Source organism: Alligator mississippiensis, chromosome 5 (genome assembly GCF_030867095.1).
Source record: "Alligator mississippiensis isolate rAllMis1 chromosome 5, rAllMis1, whole genome shotgun sequence".
In the NCBI taxonomy this organism is placed as follows: Eukaryota; Metazoa; Chordata; order Crocodylia; family Alligatoridae; genus Alligator; species Alligator mississippiensis.
In genome coordinates this window covers 50,218,017-50,239,880 of record NC_081828.1, presented here as the reverse complement: position 1 = coordinate 50,239,880, position 21,864 = coordinate 50,218,017, and the positions used below count along the sequence as shown (strand labels likewise).

The following is a 21,864-nucleotide window of genomic DNA, read 5'->3' as shown; positions in this document are numbered from 1 at the left end:
CCATGTCACCTGTGGACCTGCTCCCAGGTGACGTGTGCCAAGCTGTGTGGGAGCGCATCCACTGCAAGGAACTGCACAAAGATCACAGGGACCTAAATTGGCTTATAGCTCACCAAGCTCTCCCGGTGAGGGCCCGGATACATAGAGAGGGGCAGTTGGGGAGATGCAGCTGCCCATGGCCCAACTGCCATGGGGCCACTGAGACAATAGAGCACCTTCTGTGGCTTTGCACCTGTGCCAAGGAGGTATGGAAAAGGGTACAGCCTCGCTAGTTAGCTCTCCGTCAGCCAGCTAACCAGAGAGGCTGCACTGTACGGGCACCTCACCAAAAACCAGGGGAACCCCTCGCTCTGGTTTGACCAGTTTGCATCCTTTGTCAGGAACGCCTTGTGGAAGGCCAGGAACCTGCTCCTCTACAGACAAATGGACGTAGAGGTAATGGGCTGCGTGAAGATGGCACTGAGCAAACTCCGGACCTACCACCAGAAAGCAGTAGCAGAGGATGGAGAAGACACAGCGAACACCGCCTGGCACAGGGACATGTGGCACAGGACCATACAACCCCCGCCGAGGGAAGAAGAGAGTGATGGCACCAGAGAAGAGGAACAGACAAGTGGAACGGAGGACAATGACAGTGACAGCAGCAGCAGCAGTGGGTCCTCCAGTGGAAGCTGGAGCGACAATGACGAAGAGACCCTGTGAACTGAGTACCTGACCCTGGAAGCGGGGCACAGGTGGATGTGAAGGGAGGGCTGGTTGGAGAGACCAGAAAGGACTGTATTTTGTGTGTTTTGCATGCTGTTGCGGACTTTGTAATATGTGCGGGTGGCCAGCAGGCCTTTGTGCGGGTGCGTGGGAGTGCGGGTACGGTTTTTCTGTAATGGGATCGGTTTAGATATATATAACCATATATAGAGAGACAAATATATTTTTACAAAAAAACCTCAAAACCCTAAATTGGCTTGTAGCACACCGAACTCTTCTGGTGAGGGCCTGGAGACATAGAGAAGGGCAGTTGGGGAGACCCAGCTGCCTGTGGCCCAACTGCCATGGGGCACTGAGACAATAGAGCACCTCCTGTGGCTCTGCACCTGTGCCAAGGAGGTATGGAAGAGGGTACAGCAGCTCTGTGAAGCGGTGACAGGCGTCAGCTGGCTAACCAGTGAGGCCGCGCTGTGCGGGCACCTCACCAAAAACCAGGGGAGCCTATCACTACAGTTCGACCAGTTTGTATCCTGTGTCAGGAGCATCTTGTAGAAGGCCAGGAACTTGCTCCGGTACAGACAAATGGATGTAGAGGTAGTGGGCTGCATGAAGATGGCGCTGAGTGAACTCCAGACCTACCACCAGAAAGCAGTAGCAGAGGATGGAGAAGACACAGCGAACGCCACCTGGCACAGGGACATGTGGCACAGGACCATGCAACCCCCGCCAAGGTAAGAAGAGAGAGACGACAGCGGAGAAGAGGAACAGGCGAGTGGAACAGAGGATAGCAACAGTGACGACAGCAGCAGCAGTGGGTCCTCCAGTGGAAGCTGGAGTGACAATGATGAAGAGACCCTGTGAACTGAGTACCTGACCCCGCAAGCGGGGGACGGGTGGACATGAAGGGAGGGCTGGTCGGAGAGATCAGAAAGGACTGAGTTTGTGTGTGTTGCGAGTGGTTGTAGACATTGTAATGGGTACGGGTGGCCAGCGTGCCTTTGTATGGGTAAGCGGGTGCGGTTTTTCTGTAACAGGATCGGTTTTAACCCTTTTTGGAATGGAACATGTTAGAGAGAGAGTGTGTGTGTGTGTGTGTGTGTGTGTGTGTGTGTGTGTGTGTGTATATATATATATATATGAGAGAGAGAGAAATATATTTTTACAAAAAAAAAAAATAATAAAAAAATAGTCTGTAGTATATACCTGAACTGGCTGGTAGCCCACCAACCCCACGCAGTGAGGGCACAGAGACATAGAGGGGCAGCAGGGTAGACTGAGCTGCCTGTGAGCAATCTGCCAAGGCACCACAGAAACTATTGACTACCTTCTGTATGCCAAGGAGTTGTGTGTGGCAGAGCACCTTTGGGTGCTGCCACTTTAAGGGTTTGAGCAAGCTGCAGATGAGCTTGCAGGTGGGAGCAGACCCAATCAGGCACTCACATGGCACCCAGGAAGTTGCCTGATTGGTGGAGGGCTGGGCAGCCTGGGTATAAGACCAGGCCTGGAGAGCAAAGCTGGCAGGTGTTGCAGGGGTGCTGTTGATGTAACATCACTGAGTCGGAGATCTGTTGCTCCTGGAACATTTGGAGGTTAGGGTAGGGACTATGGAAAAGGAGGAGATTCTTAGGGACCCAGGAAGGTCCAGAGCCCTGGGAAAGGGGCTGAATGCCTGAGGCTGGAGAGGCCAGCCTATAGCAAGGGGCTGTGTATACATAGGCCCAAGAAAGAGGCCAGGATGGCTTAGTGAGAGAGGCAGGGTATACAAGGGCCTAGAGAAGGCACAGGCCAGCCTGAGCAGAAGGGACTTGTAGTTTGTGGGCCTGCTAAGGGGCTAGGCAAGCCCTAAATGGAACAGCAGGATGTGTGGGCAGGTTAGGAAAGGTCTGGGGAGAAACCCAGGGAGTGCAACTGATACTGGTAGGGCCCAGTGAGGAGTTCAGATGAGCCCAGTGAAGTAAAGGGCTGTTCTGTATAAGATCTGTGGGGCACCAGGTAAGCCCGGTGTGAAAGGATTGATCTATGGAAGGGCCCCACTGAGGGGACCCCTATAGAGTGAGAGAGTCAACTTCTCATAGACTGATCCCAGGGCTTTTGACTGGCCCAGGCTGGGACTAGGGCCCAAGAGTTGCCTAAGAGCATATGTGCCCACCACAAGGGGTCAGTGAGTGCTGCAGAGAGCCTGATACCACGCCTGGCTGGAGAGTGGGGCCAGGCTCAAGGGAGCAAAGGTCTCAGGGGAGAGACCACTGGCAAGAGATTAAGGGATCAGTTTGCCAGCAGTCTGATATGATGGTGGCTGAAGTCAGCTACCTGATGGGAGGAATCCTGTAAGGGTAGCTGGCACCAGAGTGGGAGATAGTTGGTGCCAGAGTGGGAGTAGTGATAAGGTGGAGGCAGGAACAGAGTGCCCCAAGAGTGAGCAGCCTAGGTAGGACATCAAGGAAGCCCAGTGAGGGAGGACTAAGATCAGGGCAGGTCAGCCTACAGGGGTCCAGGGGCATGACCTAAATCTATACCCTGCTGGGGTTGGATGGTGTGATGGGGCTGCCTGTGGCAGGGCACTTTCCAGAAAATGCCACATGTGTGTCTCCTTAGTGAAAGGTGAGTATGGGGCACCAGAAAGCCTCAGCCCCCACTGCCTTGTGGGTGACCCTGTTGAAGGGAAAGCTAGGGGAGCTCACCCTGAGAGAAAAGCACCAGGTTTGGGTAACATAGCTTTGGGCCAGAAGGGCCTGAGGGCCAAAGCCTGAGTGTGTGAGGCCTAGTGGGAGACCTGAATTAGAGGTCCAGGGATGTAAGCTGAGTTAGGGGTCTAGGGACGTTGACAGACACCTGAGGCTCAAGGCATGTAAGGCCGAGAAACCACAGTGAGGGGGCAGAGTGTGAGAGGCAAGGAGCCTAATGAGAGGCAGGGAACCCAGAGTGTGTGGGAGTAGAGGGCCCAGAGAGGGACATGTGTCTATGGCATGTCTAAGGACACCTGAGGTCAAGTTTGTGCTAGAGGCCAGGCCAAGGTCTGTCTGATGACACTGGAGACCAAGCGTGGGCCAGTGGCAGAGTGTGGCCCAGCAACGGGGCTGGGGGAGTTCAAAGTGATTTTTGGATGCCATCTGCAAGGCATGGGACATGATAAATGGAAAGTTGGAGCCATGTAATGCGTCCTTGGCATCAGGGTATTAAATGGGCAGACTCCCATCTGGGAATAACTATTTAATTCCAACAAAGGTGTGGCAGATGAGTCAGGTGGGTGGACTGCCCTAGATAAGTGGGCGGGCCAATGATTGGACTTGCCTTGAGACAGCCCGCTGTCACAGTGTGGAAAAAAGGTAAGGTAGCTCTGCGAAACAGTGACAAGGGTCTGGCAGCTGACCAGAGAGGTGGTGCTGTACAGGCACCTAACTAACACCAGGGGAGCCCACCAGCTCACTTTGAGTCCTGCTCAGGAGCACCCTGTGGAAGTCCAGAACCTCTTGATGTACAGGCATGTGAACCCCAAGGTGCTAGACTGTGTTAAAATGGCTCTGAGCAAACTCTGGTCCTACTACCGGAAATCAGTAGCAGAGGACTCTGAGGACACACCCAACTCCACCTGGCAAAGGGACACTTGGCACAGAATCTTCAAAGACGCCCCCAAGGGAGAAAGGACAGTGACAGTGAAGAGGACGATGAGGCAACCAGACCTGGAGATAATGATGAGGACAGCAGCAGTGAATCCTCCAGCAAGAGCCATAGTGACAACGAATGAACTGAGACTTTAAACCCCATAACAGAGGTGTGGACTAAAGGACAGTGTGATCAGGGAGAAGAGAGACCTGTGGACAGGTGCATGGGAGTGCAGATCCATGGGTGCATGTATTGTAATGGGTTTATGGGTCTTCTTTTGCAGGTTAAGGCATGTGAAGAAAAGTAGCTAGAAGGTGTGTATATATATAACTTCTATATGTAGACATATATTTCTACCAAAAAAAAAATGTATTTTGAGCAGGTATTTACCTATATATAGGTAGATGCAAAAGTGCTGCTTAAAAGTGTTTTCATAGAGTACCTGTACTAAAACTTGTAGCAGTTTTGAAAGAAGGTAAAATGCATCAGTTCTGGATGAATTAAGTCTATGGGTATCCATAGTAATTTGCCTGTATGCAATTTACTACAGGCATGCTTATTTCAAAGTCAGTGTTTTCATATTTGCCCTTAAAGGAGATCAGGGTCTGATAGTAAGCAGGGGGCAAGGTGGGTGGGTGGGTGGGGTTAAGGAGGAAGAAGCTGAGGGGCACACAGGGCAAAGGGACCACCTGAACCCCCAGATGTATTTTCCATGCTCTAACAGTGGAAGGGGGACATATTAAGGTAAAACTCTAATAATTAGATTTTATAGCTGGAAAATTATAAAAAAATAATAAATTTTCCATGTATAGAATCTAATTATTGGGGGTCATCTTATATTTAGCATTGTGTTTATATTCAAGTAAATATAGTAAGAATAATGACAAACTGCAACACCTTTCTCCAAGCACAAGGTGCTCTTCTGTGATTCTATATTTAAATAAAAACCTGAAAACAAAAAGCAACTAAGCAAAAAACCCATCCTACACTCAACCAAGGCAGTCCAAGCAAATATATACTAGCTGTTCAGCATGTTATTCATTGCTGTGCTGAAAGTGTTGGATACTTTGTTACGCATGAGGAAAAGAACCTGTATAAACAAAGTATAAGGTAAGGACACTGATACACACACAGAGCTATATAGATGGAGACCTGTAACCTAGTCTGCTTCCTTGCCAGCTGCTTGTGGGATTCAACACCTGGTTGAATGTTACCACAGTCTGATAGAGGTTCTCCCAGTCTAAATTACTGGTAATTTGGGATAATCCAATGGGTTATATTTGAGAGCTATCAATCTAGGGTTTCTCAGGATCATGAAACCTAATACTTGAAGAAATGACATTTGAGCAACACAGGTTTGTGGTTTTCATTTCTTTTACTAGCTACACTTACAAAGCAAAATCATAACATAAAATGCAGATAGATTAATTAAAGGAAAGTGAGTTAATGTCAAACTATCAAATTAAATCTGTCAAATAACTAGATTAATCATCAAATAAACATACAATTCTTTAAGGGCTTTATTTAGTGATCTGGGAAGAAAGCTGTCTCATTTTAGATATCAGTCCCCAGTGTCCTATAGCATTATTCATTTTGATGCCAATCAATATATATTTATATTCCAGCTGAATGGTTGTTCCACAGAGGGTCAAATCAGTATCAGGTCAAAGCCAGTGTTGAAACTACAGCTCTGAGGCCAATTAACATTGCCTGTCAAAATTATAGGTATTTAGGTAATAACCCATCTCTCTTGCATGCAACATAGGCTTACATAAATCATGCAGCACAAGTCAAGATGACACAACTTGTTCTATTTAAAATTAAAATTACACAATTTCTCAGGATTAAACATACAATTCCTAATTTATGAAAAATATGCCTGCATGACCAGGTCATTTAACCTCAGGATTTTTTAGTTGTTTGTGAATGACACGGATCAGATAATTTCTCAGATCTATTCTGTCACACTATCTACATGTACACACTCACTGCCAGCCATCTGCTGGTGTCTAAAAAAAACCAAGAATACAAAGATAGATGTCCCTCTACTAATAAAAACTGGATTAAGAAAATCTCCCCAAAAGACTGATATTTATGCAGGATGTTTGTGGTTTCAGTCAGCTTTAGGAAACTTGTACATGGTTGGAAAGGTTAGCTGATTGTTTTATTGGCTCAGCTGTTAAATGTTGAAAGACTTGCTGGCTGGTTAGGAGTTGCTTGCTTATAGAAGCCAGATCTTAGAGGCTGCTTGTAGCTGAATTCCATGCCTCTTGGAAGCTAGTCAAATGGAAGGAGGAAGTATGGACCTCTTTGTTAGACAAGGTGGTATTTTGTGCCCAGAGGCCAGCAAGAGTGGCCAGAACCAATGGTGTTTCTTCTACCTTTTGATTTCTAAAGATGATGACTGTTTGGCTTGTTCCTTCCTCTTGGAATGATTCTGCAGGAGTCTGCTGGTGAATCAGAATAGGGCAATCTCCTCCTTAGGTCACTGGCATTACCAAGTGGGGTTTGCACTTTTGTGCAAATAAAGGGCTTCCTCATTGCAGTAGTTTTGGGCTCAAGAGGTCAATAGATCCAAACATAGCCATTCAGCCATCAGATCTGACTATTCTCTCCCTTTTGATGTCCTGGATCACACCACAACCCACATTAGCTCAGGCATCCCCCAAAAGCTCCCAAATGGTTAAAAAATGCAAAACTTCCTAAGGGTTGGCACTGGAATCATAGGAAAACACCAGTCACTTGCACACAGAGGGACAGATCCTAACCCTACAGACAGATGCTTACTTCACTCTTATGATTAGGTCTCAGCAGCTCAATTCTGAGAAGGATTTTGGATTCAAAACATCTTGAGTAAAAGGGTTAAAATCTGATGCTCATAAATACCACACAATTTCAGTTCAGTTTTTATACACAGGCTTCTGTTTCTCATTGTGATCCAAAGCCTCCTGTACTGTCTCTTCCAGGCCATCCTCCCCATCACTGGAAAGTGATGCAATTTCATCCTCCTCAGCCTGACTGACAACAGTGAAGATTGACCTATCATCTGCACTGTAATTTCTGGGTGAGTGTTGTCTTCAATTGTGCTGTAAAAATGCTTTTGTTCGTGTTGAGGAATACATTGTTTTCCCTGTTTTAGGGTCAGAGTGTTTTTGCTTGGTTGCTAGCAATATTACTTGCTGCTCTGGAAATTCTTGCACAAGTGCATCCAAGAGAGGGGAAACAAGTGAGCCACAAGCTTAATAATGGGGGACATGATTGTTTCTTTCTGTTGTGCCAAAGGATTTTGCTGGTGTCCAACATCATCTGGTATAGTTGATCAACATGTCAGCTATAAAACAGGGCTGTCTAATGAACAGAAGCCCATTTCCTCATTTTGTGAAGGCCTGATTAAATTGTCTCAGCAGGAGACATGGGAATAGCCCTATAAATATATCTGTTTTTTTGTGCAGGGTTTGCAGAACTCTTGGATGCTCGTGCACAGGCAGATTTCCTGGGGGCTGAATTTTTCTTCCTCTTATGTGTGATTTTTTTGGACAAGGAGCTGCTTTAACTGGTTATACAATGGCATGTTGTCTGGATACATTATGTACCTTACACTGTGGCTGTACAGGAAGACTCACCCTGACATTCTGGTATCCAGGAAGAGAGGTGTTGAATTATTGTCCATAGTGCAAGTTGTTGCTAAGCTTGGTTTTTATGGTTAGGGTTATTACGTTAGCACTGAGAGTCCCACCAATGATGAGACCCATTCTGCTGGGCGTGGTCTGAAAATGCATAAAGGAAACTTGTCTTATTTCTGTAATCTATGTAGATGAGGGGTGTAAAACATGGCCTGCGGAGTCATGTCATTTTGCCCACATGGCTCCTAGGTGGGCACAGAGCCCCTGGGACAGAGAGCGCTCTTGGGGATGCACATCAGTTGTGGGGTGCAAGCAACAGCTGGAGGTGGGTCTAGATCTTGCCCGGGAGGCCAAACCAGTCTGACATTCCTGATGTAAAGAGACAAAGACTGTGAACTTCCCCCTTTTATAGATGGGGAATCAAGGGAGAAAGAGATTAAGCATACATCTGTGCTGCAGTTAGAGAGAGCTCAGTTGCTTTATTGAAAGTATAAGCCCTTCTCCCATCCGCATCCCTCAACCTTGGGAATGAGGCATTGAAGGTAGCTGGTACACTCTAAGCCACCACTCTTGAGCACCCTGGAGACCCAGGTCTTGAGCGTGGTGTTGGGCCTGCCCCTAAGCAACTGCACTGAACCTTGTTTCTGGGGTTGACATGCAGAGCAGAAGCAGATGAAACAGGCTTCTCCCCTCAGTGGCTCAACTGAGCTCTCTTCTGCTGTGGCTTAATCCATGCCCTATGTAACTTACCTGGGTCACAAAGGGACTTAGTGGCAGAGCCAGAAGTTGTACCCAAGCTTCTCAAATCCCAGTTCCCGGCCTTACCAACAATGCTCCTACCTCACTATTCAGGTTGTCCCTGTAACTGGTCAGTCTTTGAGTCAGCCGGCATAGCAGCGGCATGGCTGTTGTTACCATTGTAGTTCTAGCATGCTCACTTCCTTCTGTGTGGCTTCCTGGAAGACCTCTGGTATCCCACAGCTGTGCCAGATTGGCCAGGTTTTGAAGCTCACTGTTTCCTTCTGTACCCTGTTACAGACTAAATTGTTCACTTGGCCTCCTCTTGCTCCAGAAGTGCTTGTTCTAACATGTGGAAGGCAGAGTTCCATCTGGTGGGCACCTCCTGCCTGAGCTGATGAAATAGCAGGTGATATTTTTCCTGCTGCTCCCTTATTTTCCTGCGCACTGTTGCCAAATGTGTCTGAAATGCCTGCAGACCGTACCAGCCATGCCCCGCATATTGCTAACTTTCTTTTTCCTTCTGAAGAAATAAAGGGCCTGAAAATATGATACAGGTGCCATTTTCTGCCTCTCGAGTGTCTGCTGAGACCTTGATCCTATGGTCCATAGTGACAAAACTATGGCCATTTTGGTTGGACCATGCACCTATTACTCTTCTGTCTGCCTGGAGGTTATGTGCTGTAAGATAGCCTTATAAATGATCACAGAAAAAGTTTTCTGGAAGAAATCTTTAGGACCTTTGGGGAAGAGGAGGATCGTACAGGAGAGCTTATGATGGAAATATCAGTGTCGTCATCTACTTGCCCAATTTCAGTTGTGTATGTACATGGAGCTGTGCCGTGTTTTATACCGAACCCACCTCTACAGTATCTGAGCACTTTCTGAGGCTGTCCTAAACTGCACAACTCATACCTGTAACACATAGTTTTTGGTCTCCTTGGGTCCCTGGTCACCCACATACACAGTTCTGTATGTCTTCTGGGGACAAGTACCTTGAAAAATGCTGTGTGTGCACCTGCTTTTGAGGGTGCCGAAGTATGTTGGGCTGAGGAAACTCAAGGCTATCATGGCTGAAATGTTAGCAAGTCAATACCAATAAAAGTGTCCTTGGCTTCAGTAATTACGGTAACTTTGGGAACAGAGGACAGGGTTCACATTTGCAGGCTCTGAACTAGCAAAAGAGAGATGGCTGGCTTCTGCTGGGTCTCCTAGAGCCAGGCGGACCTTTCTGTTGGATACTTTAGCAGGATATCTGTTGGTATAACGGTATCTGAGTCACTGACTCTGGTATTTGCCTCAGCACTACCTCTCTGCTTTGTGAAGAGCTGATAACCCTGCAGTCCCATGTGCCACAGTGCTCTGACATCAATTTGTTCAGACTACTTAGAAGTCTCCATTTCCTGTTTCATCCTCTCAGCAGTAACTGGCTTCTGGTGCCTCTTCCATACACTGCTTGTATCGGATGAAGGAACTGCCAGGAGCCTTTCATCCCCCCCAACCCTCAAAGCACACACAAACTTCATGTTTCCAACAGATCAGGAAAGGCAGGGGCATAGGAACACAGGCATTGCCATACTGAATCAGAGCATACACTTGCATGTGTAGGACTTGCTGTGACCATCGAACATCAGGGCCTGTTGTGTAGGACTTTGTTGTGCATGAAGTGTGACCTGCAGAAAATTCCTCTAGCCTCACTGCCTTGCCTTCCTTTCCTTCTCCTCAGTTATGTCCCAAAAGGACACAAAGGAGCCACAGTCCCCTTACTCATCTGTATTCTCTGACCCTAAGGCCCCCTCTAAGTTTTACATGTATTACACAATTACCTGGTTAATTGTGCAATTAAATTAGACTGGCTACATATGCAAATTAACTTTGGCACCTTAAAAAGGTCCAACTAGCTATAAAGTTTCATAGTTAGTAGGGTTGGAAGGGACCTGAGCACATCATCAAGTCCGAACCCCTGCCATGGCAGGAAAAAGTACTGGAGTCAAACAACCCCAGTGAGGTGTTTGTCTAAGCTCCTCTTAAAGACCCCCAGGGTAGGAGCCAGCACCACTTGTCTTGGAAGTTGGTTCCAGATCCTAGCCGCCTTGACTGTGAAGTAGCGCCTCCTGATGTCTAGTCCGAATCTACCCTCTGCCAGCTTGTGCCCGTTATTTCTTGTCACTCCTGGTAGTGCTTGGGGGAACAGGGACTCCCCCAATGCCTGCTGATCCCCTCTGACTAGTTTGTAAATGGCCACTAGATCCCTCCTCAGCCTTCTCTTGTGGAGGCTGAACAGGTTCAGGTCCCTTAGCCTCTCCTCGTCGGGCCTGTCCTGCTGGCCCCTGATCATGCGGGTGGCCCTCCTCTGGACCCTCTCAATGCTTTCCACATCCCTCCTGAAGTGCAGCACCCAGAACTGGATGCAATACTCCAACTGCGGCCTGACCAGTGCCACATAGAGGGGGAGGATCACCTCCTTGGACCTGCTTGAGATGCATCTGTGGATGCATGACAAGGTGTGGTTGGCCTTCCTGACCGCGTCCCCACACTGTCAGCCCATGTTCATTTTGGCATCAGTAATGACTCCAAGATCCTTTTCTGCCTCTGCACTGACAAGAAGGGAGTTCCCCAGCCTGTAGGTATGCTGCTGGTTCTTCCTCCCCAGGTGCAGCACCTTGCACTTGTCAGTGTTGAAACCCATCCTGTTCTTATCTGCCCACCCCTGTAACCTGTCTAGGTCCAATTGCAGCCTATTTCTCCCTTCTAGCATGCCCACTTCTCCCCACATCTTAGTGTCATCAGCAAATTTGAACAGGGTGCTTTTTACCCCCTTGTCCAAGTCACTGATGAAGATGTTGAACAGCGTGGGTCCGGGGACCGAGCCCTGGGGGACCCCACTGCCCACATCCCTCCAGGTCAAAAATGACCCATCCACCACCACTCTCTGGGTGTGGCCCTCCAGCCAGTTAGTGACCCATTTGACTGTGTAGGTGTCGATGCCACAGTCCCCTAGTTTTTTAATGAGAATGGAGTGGGAGACAGTGTCGAAGGCCTTCCAAAAGTCCAGAAAGGCTACGTCCACTGTTATGGCTGGAAAATGTGTAATAACTTTATATTTGGTTTCTATCCAGGTTTAAAGTGCACATGTAGCCTGTGCTGGGCTGGGAGCACCATCAGTCGATTTTGAGCTCCCAGCTCTGGTGACCCATGTGCACCCACAAGCCTGGGAGCTCCCAGCTGACCCTGGCTCCCAGCCGCGGGAGCACATGCCTCTGCAGCTGGGAGCCCCATCAGCTGATAGGGCTCCCAGGCTCAGGAACTTGTTTCTTGCTGGTGCAGGGGGAACCCAGGATTGGGCTTTCATTGCACTGGCAATAAGGAGTGATGGGATATGATTTGCAATCCCACAATCTTGCCTCCTGCCATGCACATGATTGTGTGATCCACATTAGATCCCATCACACCTTTACCTGCATATGTAAAGGAAGCCTAAGACAGGCTGAACTAGACTGTCTTGGCAAGTATTCACAATACCAAAGCTTGGATCAATTCTTTCAGTAACTGTGTGTTTACTAACTGCTGGCCACCCGCTGCATGGGGTAATTGCAAAGGGTCTGAATTGCTCCACAACTGAGCACTCTCTCTGTCGCTGCCTCCATTCCTGCCTTTTACCACATGTACTCCATTGCATGGGAAAGGGCCATCTGCAGTGCTCAGAAGTCTGGGGCTACTCTTCTCTTTGGTGGTGCTTTTTGTGTGGGACAATGAATTGTGCACAGTGAATCTAAATCTAATGGAATGACGCAAGGGATTTAGTGAACCCAGATGATGAAAATTGCCTGGGGCTGGACAGGAGAGATGCCTGTGCAGCTCAGCTTGATTTTTTTTTTTTTTCCTTCTAAATCCATGACATATAGCTCTGAGGTGCTTTGCATCTAAATGCCTGACTGAAAGTATCACTAGGCTGTGTCTATGACACTGAGGAATTCAGTATATAAAGCACTGAGTCGTGATTTCCCTGTGGATCCCTTGTAATAATAATTTCTGTAAATAAAGGTTGGAATCTGGATCTCTGTTGTAATAGGATTTTGTTTGTATAACGGCTGGAACCTGCATCTCCTGACACTGCCCTGTAATAGGATTTTGGGCCATGTCACAAATGTTGCAATCAGAATTTGAGAGTGTATATTTGGCTAGATGAATTGGAATATGGAGTTTGCACTAGTGTGCACTGAGGGTGCCAGGATTAAAACTTGGGGTATTGCTTTTGGAGAGACCTCTTTGCTTTACTCTTTGGTGGAATTTCTGTGAGATCTGGTCTGAACTGGCTGCTTTTGCCAAGGAAGTGTTCTTGCTGCTGAATTGATCCTCCTCTGTATAAACATTATCTTTTATAACTTGCCTCTGGGTTCTTAAGAGCAACCATGCTGTGTACTGGATAGTAATGCACTTCACCCCAGAGGCAGCTGTATTTCGGTTGATCTAATGCCTCCATATACAGAAACACACTTGGCAGTTTAAGTTCCATCACAATGAAAGATGCAAACTAAAATCACATACTGCTACTACAACTTGTTGGATAATGAGTTCATAAAGGCTGTAAGTCTATATTTGCCTGGCCTACTCTAATTGGAAGGAAGGAGAGCAAGCAAGCATGCACTCCATTGCCCTCTACAGAGTATATGAATGGATATTGCTGGACACTTTTCTTGAGCTCCCTTCGTGCTACTGGTGAATCCTATCCAGGCTGCTGCCATCACAAGGGTCTGGTGTATTCAGTGTAGCAACCACTGTCAAGTTCTAGGTGACTGTGTATGGGTGACAATATGTTTCCAGTACAGATTACTTGGATGCATCAGCAGATGACACACACTTGCCTATCATTGCAAATAAGACGAACCCTTTTCCCTGAAAGGTGTATGGCACTGTAGCATGTTGGGTCTGGCCCTTTAAATGGGGAAGCCATCCATGGGGCAGAAACCCAGTTGTTAGTTAAATGTCCAAGTGGGGAGAGAGCAAGGAGGTCAATCTTCGCAGTCTAAGCAAGGAGGCAGATGGAAGCCCATAGAGGTTCACTTCCATGAAGGGCCAGAACTAAAGGGCTCTCTTCTGCCACTTGGAGAAAGGCCAGAGGTTTTTGTTTTGCTTGCATATTTGTTATTTTGCAAAAAGGTTGTTAGAAATGATTGTTTGGACTGGCTGAGGGGCTCCTAAGCAGCTTGATGTGCCAGTTTCCCTTACAAGCACTTATTCCAAAGGGCCCCTCTCTTGATTGGATCCACTGTTAATATTACACAGTTTCCTCTGAAGCTGACACTGTAGTAAGAGACTGCATCCCTTCAGGAAATATTTTGGAGGTACACATCAGTCAGTTCAAACAAAGTGTGTGCACATTATTCACAGTGTAATTAGCATGACAAGTGTTGTTAATTGCTGCTTTTTCCTCCAGAACACACAATATTTCTGGTTATCTTAGGTTATCATCACTGTGAGGCGGTAACCTAAACCTTGCATCTCCTTCTGTGGCCAGTGTCAGGAATAATTACTGTTGGAGAGAGCTGATCAGCCCTTCATTATTAGCTGCTGTTGTTGTTACCTAGCATTGATTAGTAATTTGTAGCTGCCAGTACTTTTTTATCCATTTCCTCCAAGCGAAATGTTTGCTGGTGCTTCAATGCCATTTGATGCCAAGGACAAATTCCCTGCCATTTTCCCCATATGCACTGATTTTTAAATATACTATTCATTGCTTGTGGAACTTTACTAAGCCCATTCTGTTGCTGACTATGCAGCTGAAAATCACAGAGTCCCAGCTGGCTAAAATGATGGAAGATCCTGTGACGTCTATACTGGTCACAGGACAATATTTGTAGTTTCAGATTGAGTGCCTTGCAGTATTACACAAAATGCTGTAGTCCCTAGGTCCCACCAGCGGGAGGGAGCAGCTGAGGCTCTCTAATAAATAATAATTGTGCATTCCAATGGGCTTTCGGACCTTCTGGGTGCACGTGCAGAGCCGCTCACATGCAGCCACTTTTAGGCTGGAGGGCAGTAGCCAAGTGGAAGAAAGGGAACTGACCGAAGACTCGGAGAAACCCTTCTTTTGACCAAACATGCTGCAGGATCCCTCTGGCGTGCTGCTGTATTACAAAATACTCAGCAATGTTTTCATTAATAAAAGATTCAAACCAAGAGAAATCAAGGAAGCCTTTGGCCTCAACCATTGGGAATCATGTCATCTGTATGCCTTTGACCACAGAAGAGGTCTCTCCCAAGTCTCCTGAACACACAGATGTGTTCCTTAGTAGCCAAGCAAGGTTCTTTGGGTAGATGTGATATCTTTTATTAGACCAACTAAATAGTTGAAAAAAAGTTTTTTATGAGCTTTTGGTCACAAGCACCCTTTTTCAGGCATTGGGAGACTGCTGTTGTTTTGAGATCTCCAAGGTAGACAAGAAGGGTGCTTGTGCCTGAAAACTTGCAAAGACTTTTTTGCCAACTATTTGGTTGGTCTAATAAAAGATATCACATCTACACAAAGAACCTTGCCTGCCTGTGTCCTTAGACCAACATAGCTACAGCCAACATTCCCCAGTAGCCAAGAATTTTAGACACCTGAGGTTTTCCAAAAACTTCTGCTCCTAGATCTCCTTGGGAATTAACTTAGTCCACTGCAAAGTTTCCTGGGCAACAATAGGAATCCCCCTCCCCACTGCCACTTCCTGCCTGCTGAATTTCTTAGAGTCCACCTGCTGCTGCAGAAGTCCACCTTCTAAGCTTTCATTGGAAACTGTTTCTTTGCAGCTAAGAATGTAGGTATGCTTCCTTCTGCAGTATGAGGTTTCTGAGTTTTCAAGGATCAAAAGGGACCTCCCCGCCCAAGTAGTAACAGGCAAGTCCATTATATCCAACCTGAAGCAATCATTCTAAGTACTGTATTTCACTTGTTAAACTCAAGTTGGTGTTGACTCTGAAGCCAATTTGTGCACATGCACAAGCCTAATTGTGGCACATGCATTTAATTCTCTTACCTGTTTCACTGTAAAAGAAATACCAGGCTAACATGTTTAGCTGTTTGGGGTTGACTGTAGTTGGGCAGTTTCTCATTCTCCAGGATTGCTGGGGTGGGATCTGAAATTGCCTAGTTCTTTCTTTCTGAATCCAGGGTTGCATTTGCTCTTCCCCTATCCCATAAGCCTTCCTTGCCTCCCAGGTGCCAAATTCAAAGATCCTTCCCTACCTTCTCCGGTGTCAAAAGCTTTTCTGTTCCTTATGCATCTGCCCAGGCCTCCAGTTTCTCCTTTCACTGCATCTGCAGTACGACAGTACCATGTTCATGCAAGCAACCGCAGCTCATGGAATATTTCAGAGCATGCAGACCATTGATTATAGCCCTCATACCTTTGACCATGGTCACTTCTTTTTCTTGCTTTCCTGCATCTGGAGTGCTGGATCTCAGCTGCAGAGTTTCTGAAACAGCTGTGACTGGTCCACCTGTGTTGGTGTTGCTTTCCAAATAGACAAGTGGCAGGGGACGTGTGTTCCTGGCCAGTTAATAAAATGAAAGAGGGTATGGGCCACTGTTGATCCACTGGATGTTAGTACTGTATGCCCTGCTGAATTGCCCAGTGCTTTGGGAATTGGGGTTTTATCTCTGGTAAGTGGTTCAGCATTGGGCAAACTCCGCTCCTCTGATGCCAGGGAGGGATCTGCCATTTACCTCATTGGGAAATTAGACCAGTCATGGTCATGTGAAGCTACCAATGTCTTTAGCCTGTGCATAGCACCATGGCTTAGATGGGAGGGAAAGGGAGAAGGGCAAGGAGTGGGGAATAGCCAGAATTTCAGGAAAATACCATTGGTAAGGTGAAGGAGGTTGTCAGTGGCTGTCTGCGAGTTGGGGGTAGAGTAGTGATGCCAGAGGGTGAGAGCTGGGTATAGAAGCAGAATACTGTATTTGCTCAAATATAATGAGGGTTTTTCCTCCAATCTGCATGGGAAATTCCTCCCATTAAGTACATTGGTTATCATTCAAGTGCTGTTAGGAGCAATATATATATACTTGGTCACAGAAACCAGCTATGAAGTTGATCGAATGAAGCCTATGCTGAACATGCCTATAAAACACACATACTGGACAAATAAACAAATGGGGGCTTTTTTATGTGTGGTTCTTTAAAAAAAAAAAAAATAAATAAAAGGGCAATTGTTCTTCTTGGGAGGGAACAAGCACCAGGCCTAAAGGCTACCACTCAAGAGGCCAGAACAAGATCCAGAACCCTTCCCTAGTGTCAGAGAACAGATTAGTGCAGTCCATCTAAATCAAATATAGCATCCATTGTGCTCAGTCCCACTCAGTACCAACTTTTTCAAGTCATGGTCAGCCACTACATCAAATACATTTCAACTTCCTTTTCATTCCCACAGCTGAGCTGTGCCTTTCTTTCCCATTCCAATGATTTCTGTTTCTTCACCAGCCTTAAATATCTGGTAGATGTCAGCAAATATCTATGTAGCTGAGAGGCTCTGTCACCCCCTCTTTCAGCTTGACGTGTATGATTAGTGAGGCCCTGCCCAATATGGAGTGGAGACAGACCAGGCAGCCCTTCACCTTATCTGCATATACATTTTTGGAGGGTCCCAGGACTTGTGACAAGTGCATCCAGTTCCAGTCATGAGTGGGATGGTTAATTAGTACATGGATTTTTTATTTATTTATTTTTTTGCGGGAGGGAGGGGTGTATATGGAGTACACACACACTAAGTGGTGCTGGGCTGTGGGATCACCATGGCTTGAAACTCTACTGACTCTGTTGAGGCCCAGCCCAATACCTTATATAATAAATTTAGAGCTTTTCGGCTATGGACTAATATCATATACAGTGGGCATATCTACCCAAGATGCTTAATTCACAGAAGACTAATTGTACTGCGCATTAGTATAGCAGGCAAAGCCTGTGCTAATGCACAATAAACTTAATTTAATACACAGTAGTGTCACAAAAAAACCCATTCATCTGCACTAATGCACAGTAGTACTGATTATGGTGTGTTAAGTTAGTACCTGTCATTACAGGTAGGAAACTTAATGTTCCATAATTGTGGTGCACTAACGAACATGTAGACATGCCCAGGTTTGTCCTATGTGTAAAGTGTTCTTATGGATTACACGTGCTGAAATTTAGAGCAGTCAGGGTTGTGGCCAGGATCAGACCCACATCAGTCTCTTACTGTCCTCTGCAATTTCTGCCCTTTCTGTCTCTCTTCCCCCCTTACTGTCACATGCAGCTTATTTTACATTGTGCTTGTGGAGGGAACAGAGCCTAAGCAGGGTTGACAGTAAGGAGGGAACCAGGAAGAATGCAGGGGAAGAAACTGGAGGGACACAGGGCAAGGGCCAGTTGATCCCCCCCCAGCCACTATTTTCTTTGTTGTAGTAGTGGGGAGGGAGATTCATGAAGACAACACTGCAATAATTAGATTCTACACCTGGAAAATTATAAAAAATTAATAGATTTTTCATATATAGAATCTAATTATTGGGGGTCATCTATATTCAGGGTCATCTTGTAATCAAATAAATATGATAAGCATTTTTCTAGCTTTGCATGTTGTTCCCCACTCGTTCACTCTTCTTTTCTCTCACCTGCACTATTTTCACTCGTTGTTTTTGCATCTTTCTTCCCTAACATGTCTGGGTCACTTAGAGGTACCCTGACTTTTGCTGGGGTTCTGAGCCCTACTTCCCTCCCTGGGCAGACCCAGGAATCCCTGAATGGGGGGTGTGGCACACTACCTCTCAGACCATAAGGGGAGGATGTAGGTCAGGCATGGATGGAGCCCCCAGGCTGGTGGAGGATGCCAGAAAGAAGAGCAGGGTGCAGGAAGTGGGGGGACCTGCTCCTCCCTGCCACCACTATCTCCAGTTGACCCAGGTATGAGGGGAGCCCCAGAGCCACTCCCCGTAGCAGCTGCAGGCTGGGGGAGCAGCTGCACAGGGTTCTATGCTTGGCTGGAGATAGGGGCTGTGCTGCACAGATTCCTCCTTCCAGTACCTGTGCCCTGGCCACCTCTCCCCTGGGTGTCCATCACTGGCCAGGAGCAGGTGCTGGAAGGAGGAACTTGCACATCAGTGCTGCTATGCCTAGCATATCACTCAGCTGCTCCTCACAGCCCCCAGCTGGGGAGGGAAGGAGTGGCTTTGGGCTCCTCCCATGGTGCCTGTCAGCCACAAAAAGCAATGGTGGTGTGGGGCAGGTTTCTCCTCTTACTACCTGCTTCTGGCCAGTGGGCTTCGGGGGTGAGTGGGAGTAATAGGGAGCAGCTGCAGGAATATGAAACCAGCCCACTGCGTCTGCTGTCCCTTGCTGAGCCCAGGACCCCATGCAGCTGCTACCTGCAGCCTGTGGCTGGAGCAGGGCACGAGGGGCTCTGAGGCTCTCCCTGAAGCCTGAACCCAGGTCATCTGGGGACAGTGGCAGCAATGGAAGGGACATATGGTGATCACACCACAGTATCCCCACTGAGTCCACCACTGCTTCCTATTGACTCCTCTCCAAACTGCTTCCCTAGGTCCTGAAGCCTACATGTGATCCATACATTTGGAAGGAAGCACCCCCAAGAAACCCAGACTTTGCTGGGGCTCAGGGAAAGGATGAGAGAGATCAGCCAAACTCCTCTTCTGGGTGAAAACTGGCACAACGTCCCATGCAACCCAGGCAGCTTTCTTCTCCTTTGTCCATCAGGCAGGGACCTCTCTGAGGTTCTCAAAGAAGATATAATTGAAGAGGGCCCGCAATGATTATACATTTCATTTACATAAAAACCTCCCCAAAGAGTAACTGAAGTTAGGGCCAGAAAGGTCAAATGGGGTCAGATCCATTCTGTTTTCCAAGACTTAGGAGGAGGATATGGCTACATCTAGTGCTTCATCCAGTCTTGTCTGGAGTGTCCCAGTGAGTTGATGGACTGCATTGTGGATTTCTAACCTAAACTGTTCTGGATTGTTCTCTGTCTTTGAAACCCCTGAGGAAGTTTCCCAAGAGACTCCAGGGTATCACATTGTAGTGGACACCTGTTCTAGCTCATTCCCATCTCAAACCTATCTATCTCTCTGTTCTCACTCTAGGTAGTTCCCCAAGCACTACTTTCCAGATGAGAGGCTCACTGGGAGGTAACCAGGCTCAAGCTGCTGTGAGGCACAGTGTGCAGTAATGCCGACATATGTAAATGATTGTCTGACACAGGATGCAGCAGGTATAAATCATGCATGACACCCAGAGACAGCATGTACAGCTCCATTTCCACCTCCCCTGTGGGTAGGGTTCCGTTGGTGCATGTCCTGAGGAACTATGTGTGACACTTGGAAGCTCCATGAAAGTAGGAGTGTGATCCCTTTGATACATTGAGCTCTGCCAGTGGCACCTCTAGCTTACTTTTTACAGTATATAAGATGGTGTGGTCCTATGGGCTTGGTCTTTCCTCCCAGAGCCACTGATAGGAGAAGAGATGAAGGAGGAATCTCTGTTAAACTCCCCTACCCTGGTCCCATGGAGGATTCTGTGCTGGGACTAGTGTATTCAGCCAAACTTTGTTCCTGCCATGTCTTCTGACTTGTATATAACAGGCCGTCAACTTGATTCTCTTCACTGGTGCGTTAACAGTGGGAATGCCAGAACAGCTCTAATTAAGGATTCATAAGGGTTTGCATTCTAAAATCTTGTTTAGATATGCTGATAACTTTGCAGTCATTCACCTTCTGAGCTGAGATTTGTCAGGCTTTGTTTCTGCCCCAGGGAGATTTATTTTTTTTCTCTTAAGCTGTAGCTAAAATGGTTCATTGGTTTGGGTCTATGAGAAAATACACTCTCTTTCTGATCAGCAAAATCTTGTGACTTTTTATCTCCCTCACCCCAAAACAGCTCCAGTACCAAAATGGCTGAGGTTGACATCTGTAGGGAGTTATTCCTTCCTGAAGAATTCTCTGGTGGAAATTGATTTTGATTTGACTGATTTATGAGCCTTTGAAAATTGCACTCTGTACCCACATGGTAAATTATGAATGGGAGTAGTAAGCTTATAAAGGGTGAAATTCACCCTTCTTCACGGAGCCAACACAGAGCTATGCACCACTTCACTCCTGAGAAGTTAAATGGTATGTTTGGACTTGAGATGACCTCCTGCCTAGGGGAGGGTTTCCTTCAAAGCTCCCAGCATTCTGCGAGGGAGTGCTGCCAGCTAAAGTGGTGGTGTATATGATACAATGCCCCATTGCTGTCTGGCGTAGTGGTGTATTGTTTGAGAAGCAGTATGTGCTGTGTGATTAAAGACCGCATCCTAGTGCATAAGGGGCAGATCTGAGGCTGCGTATGCTGCCTTTGCTGCGGCATTGCCTGCAAGTGAGTGCTTGATGGTGCAGCCTGACTGGTGCCTTAGGCTCAAGTCCTGGGCAGCAGTGCAGAGCTGACATGCTAGGCCATGCCTTACTTTGACCTGAGTGATTTGATTGATGAACCCTGGTGTGGGGGGAGGATTCCTCTCTTGTCACAGTCTGGGGCTGCTCCTCAACTTCCACTTCAGACTTGAAATGAAATAGTCTTTGTGGCCCCAACAGTTCCCTGGCTCAAATTCTCAGCTGGTTGCAGTGAGCCGAGCTCTGCTGATTTCAGTGGTGTGATGCCAGTTTGCCAGCTCAGAATCAGGCCCTGCATTTCAGTTACCCCTCTGTCACAGCTCCTCCCCTGGCTTCTCCTTGTTCTGTCATGTGCCAGTGCACTGGTGTTTGGGTAGACCTTAAGGAGCTGAGTGTTGCACCATGCCCAGGATACCCACCCCACTGCAGGTCTTCCCATGCCAACCCCTCCGTCAGAGATGCTGTCTCTGCCATAGGTATCTGCTCATAATGTTCTCCCTAATGTCCACTGGTGTGTGTTGCTTTTGAATGGAAATGGTATGCACTAGTGAGTTAAAAATGTTCCCCCTATCTGCTGCTTGTTGTTTCAACCAGACCCTCCTCAGTTGATGTTGGGAGAGGGCACCCTTCTTTGGCTGCTAAATCTGTATGAGGGCTTTTCTGTTTGTTTGCGATGGGCTGGTGGTTGGTGCAGTGCTGCTGCAGTCTGTAAATCAGCAGGTTCCCTTGGCCTTTTGCACTGCTCCTCAACCCTCTTATACCATCACCATTTCAGATGCATGGACTTAGAGCTCC

The 21,864-nt window shown here is 47.1% G+C and overlaps 1 long non-coding RNA gene across 1 annotated transcript in view; it reads left to right on the top strand.

The window, feature by feature from the left end:
* The first annotated feature begins 5,604 nt into the window (after positions 1 to 5,604).
* Positions 5,605 to 21,864, top strand: part of LOC132250623 (uncharacterized) — a 52,749-nt gene continuing 36,489 nt past the window's right edge. The window contains exons 1-2 of the long non-coding RNA XR_009462215.1: positions 5,605 to 5,663; positions 7,275 to 7,372. This is a non-coding gene — a long non-coding RNA (uncharacterized LOC132250623). The remainder of the gene's footprint in view (positions 5,664 to 7,274; positions 7,373 to 21,864) is intronic.